Here is a 4,582-nt window from a genome sequence, read left to right as displayed (position 1 = left end):
TTTAGGAAGATAGAGTTTAAAATATAATAGTACTTATAACTGCTGTGAAGAATATTGGAAAGTATTTGTTGATATATTTCTGACAGTTTAAACTATTTAACATTTCTTAAAATTATTGCTTTCTCCCTACTTATTTTTTGTCAACATTTATCAACTCATGCACACAAAATTGGTATGATGCTTAAGTAAAAATAGGTCCAGGGATAAAATAAAGCAAAAAAGATTATAACTAGAGCCACAGATATGAAAGAGGCATGCAGGAATGGAATTCAATGCACTGTGCAAGGTTGTAAATTAAACATTAGCTCATCTATATTTAGACCAGCTGTCAACAAAATATATTGCTCAAAGAAGAACACAGAGAAGAAAATCAGATTTAAAAAATGAACAGGTCTTCTGAATCAGGCCAGGATCCATCTTTATCTCTCAGTGTCTTGGTAAGATCACACTTGGAATACTGCAACCAGGTTTGGTTACCACGATGTAAAAAGATGTTGAGACTCTAGAAAAAGGGCAGAGAAGAGAAACAATGATGTTTAGAGGACTGAAGGTGAAACATATAAAGATTGGTTGCTGGAATTGGGTATGTCTAATGAAAAGAAGGACCGAGGTGACAATATATTGTTTCAAGGGCTGCTAAAAAGAAGAGGGAGTCAACTTATTCTCCAAAGCACCAGGAGGCAGGACAAGAAGCAACAGAAGAAAAGTAATCAAGAAGATAAACAATTAGAACTAAGGAGAAATTTCATGACACAATAATCTATCAGTGGAACAACGTGCCTCCAGAAGTTGTGGGTGCTCCAACACTGAAGTGGATTCCTATCTGAGCAGGGGGTTGGACTAGAAGACCTCCAAAGTCCCTTCCAAATATCTCTTGAGTGTCAGTCATCAGAAGAATGAGGTGGATGAATAGTTGCAATTTAGTAACGAGTGTTTATGCCCAATCCCACCTCCCTCCCTTACAGATTTATGAAAAAGTTAAATATGGGTACTCTCAATTTTTTAGTTTTGTAAAACTATTATATGACTGTATTTCAGTTCCCATTTTATTTTATTTCTACATAATTTGACCAGATGGATTATCCAGATTATCTACATCTTGAAATTATACTGAATAAAAATGGAGGACAATATCTTCCATCTGCCCTTTGATTATTTCAACTCAAAATTGTTGCTCCAGCTCATATACAGGGACAGCTTGGAACAATTTCTATGCTTGGTGTGCTGGAATGTGTTGAGAGTGGAAATTCCTCTAACACACATTTTATATTTCTTTTGGTCGTAAGATGCTCCTTTGTATTCAAGTGTGGCCTCAGAATGATAATGTAGCACTTGGGGAGGAAGATGCAGACCAGCAGACCAGCACTGGAGGCCAAGATGGCGAAGATTTGCACAGCCACCATGAATTACCCCTTGGTGCTCAGGTAGGTGGGCAGGAAGGAGACCCACACATTGCAGAAGACCAGCATGCTGAAGGTGATCAGCTTGGCTTCATTAAAGGCTCCAGGGAGATTGCAGGCCAGAAAGCCACCGTGAAGCAGATGGCAGCCAGGAAGCCCATATAGCTGAGAGTGATGTAGAACATGAAAACAGAGCCTTCATTGCATTGCAGGATGATCTCTCCAGGCTGGGAATAAAAGTCTGAGTCACAGAATGGGGAAAAGCTCCAAGCCAGATGGAGCAAATAATAATCTGGACACTAGAACAAGAAAGGATGATGGAGTTGGCCAAGCTCTTCCCCAACCATCTCTTCACTCAATTCCCTGGTTTTGTGGCCAGGAAAGCCAGAACCACTGTGGTGGTTTTGTCCAAGAGAGAAGAAACAGCAAGTGAGAAGACAATGCTGAAAATTGTCTGTCGGAGAAGGCAAGTGGCTTTCTTGGTTGCCCAATGAAGAGAAAAGGAGACAAGAAGCAAAACAGGAGGGAGACCAGGAGGATGTAAGAAAGGTCTTGATTGTTGGCTTTCACAATGGGTGTTTCTAGATGTTTAATGAATATGATTAAAACAAGGCCTGTGGCTAAGAACAAGAATAGGGCAAAAGAGACCAGAATGTTTCCCAGATGTTCTTCATAAGAAAGAAAGGAAGGATATAACTTTGTGGATACATTGGATTCTGTCTTCATTTGGATATTTTTCATTGGGACATTTGGTGCATTTTTCTGTATCTGAGTAAAAAACCAATGTATTTTTAAAATATTCTGTACTTTCACTTTTCAAGAACATTTATTATTAGAAGCATTTTCCAAGAAGCATTGCTTAAAATCTCTACAGAGAGTAGGTAAGAAGAATATCATTGTTTTTTTAAAAAAACAGATATATTTTTACAGTTTACAAAATTGGAAGAAGTCCTTCTGTTGGTAGTTCCCAAATTCCTGGTGTATCCAGTTGGGAGGATAATGTTTCTTGGCCTGTAAATGTTTACTTGAGGTTTGAATTAAAGAGGGGAGCTGAAGGAACAGGTAGGAGCATCCTCATAAGGATCAGTAGATGTTTGGCCATATTTGGTGACATCTGATCTACTACTCAAGGGTTGCCCCACTGTGTAGCCCTTAGGATTCTAGTCTCAGTGCTAGTTCCAATCTAGTCCCAGATTGATGCGTAATCTCTGATGTTTTCTGCCTTATCTTGCTAAAACTAAAGGGAATCTGAGTGAATATTTGTAAGAGACCATGTTGGAGATTACCTAATGGTGATGTGGGGTGAAAAAGCAATATTTCCCCACCTTCACTAGATCTGCTGATAGCCCTCTTTATAGATTAGGGAGGGTCCTCAAAACATCTGGCTGAGGCTTTGGAGGGAATATTATCCAGGCTATCTGGAGGATAAAATTAATGATATGTCTTCTGATCTGAACAAGGAAGGTTGTTATGTATATGTAAATAACGTAGTTGGGTTGACAATATATAAACTACAGTTTGTAGCTTTAAGGAAAAATAGTGTAATGTATTATGCTGTGTTCTGGTTGGTTAATTATGCTACAAGTTGCCATCAGAGGAAGCTATAGATCATGGTTTAATTCTTTTTCTTTTCTCTTTTTCACTGATGATCTCTCTCTTGATACTGATACAGACTGACTATGGACTGATACTGACTAACCCTGTTTATTTTGATATTCTGTTGATATCGAAGGTTATCTGTTGTATTATGGTTTGATATTTGTCTACTGTAAAATACATGGAACCAGTAAGAAGACTTTATAACTGGATATTTTGTGGACTGTTACAAATGTGTATGATGTGGACTGTTTATTGGACTGTGCTATTTCTTCAAGTAAACATTAACACAACTTGTTCAACTCTGTGTGGCTGTATATTTATTCATAACTGTTCTCGTAAACCATTTCCGTGTGTGTATCCTTTTTATATAAGGGTTACTCTGCACATATCCTAACAAAGGTCAAAGTGCATGGTCTGGTGTTGTGATCTGGGAGGAGGTTGTCCAAAGGAAATGGACAAAGTTCCCTGAGAGATCCTGAAGCTCCCCATAATACTATCTTTTTAAGGGTTCTGGACATTTTGTTCTTTCTACCCACTTCAGTTTGGGAAAGAGATAAATAGTAAGATGAGGAGCACTAAGAACAAAGATGAGAGAAATTACATTGATAAAGGTTCTCAAACCAATTCTACTAAAGCAGATTTCCAGATATTACATCAGGGTCTTTTTATTTAAAAGTTTTGTAGAGTTGGAAATGTGAAAAATGTGAAAGGACATTTTATAATGCTTGGTGGACATGTAAAAAAGATAATACAGAGGATTTTAAAGCTAAATGTTCAATATTTTCTTTGAGGATTGATGGATGGTCAGTTAGGAAAATGTCATGGAACATTGTTTTAATATGTGATTATTGTGCTGAGATTACTCAATGTGCAAGGAAACATTCAGAATTACCCACCAGGAAGGAACGGCTTGTGAAACTGACAGAATTTCCTGAGATGAACAAACTGCCTCCTTTGAAAGGCATGTATCTCCATGTATTGGTGATTGGAAACCCATTATGGATATTTTGGCTAAAAATGAAGTTGTGATTTATGGTTTTCATACAGAAGAAAATATAGATAAAAAAGTCACAAGGTAACCTTAAGAAGATGGAAGTTAAAATATAATTGTCCTTATAACTTCTGTGAAGTGTATTGAAAAGTATTCGTTGATATCTTTTTTGACAGTTTAAATTATTTAACATTTTTTAAACATTATTGCTTTCTCCCTTACTTATTTTTTTGTAAACATTTGTCAACCCATGCACACAAAATTGGTATGCTGCTTAAGTAAGACAAAGTCCAGGGATACAATAAAGCAAAAAAGATTATAACTACAGCGAAAGAGGCCTGCAGGAATTGAATTCAACCAACTGTGCAAGGTTGTTAATCAAACATTAGCTCATCTATATTTAGACCAGCTGTCAACAAAATATATTGCTCAAAGGAGAACACAGAGAAGAAAACCAGATTTTAAAAATGAACAATTAGAGTTTAAAAAATAACCATTTAACATCAATCTTTGAAAACTCATTAATTGCACACATGGTTTGAAGAAAATCAGCACATGTATATTACTAACAGTTTCTCTCCAAAACAACTTA

Source organism: Notechis scutatus, unplaced genomic scaffold (assembly GCF_049901735.1).
Source record: "Notechis scutatus isolate UNSWTSFEM ecotype Mainland unplaced genomic scaffold, rNotScu1.2 NSCUSCF26, whole genome shotgun sequence".
In the NCBI taxonomy this organism is placed as follows: Eukaryota; Metazoa; Chordata; class Lepidosauria; order Squamata; family Elapidae; genus Notechis; species Notechis scutatus.
Note: the sequence above shows the minus strand (reverse complement) of the source record.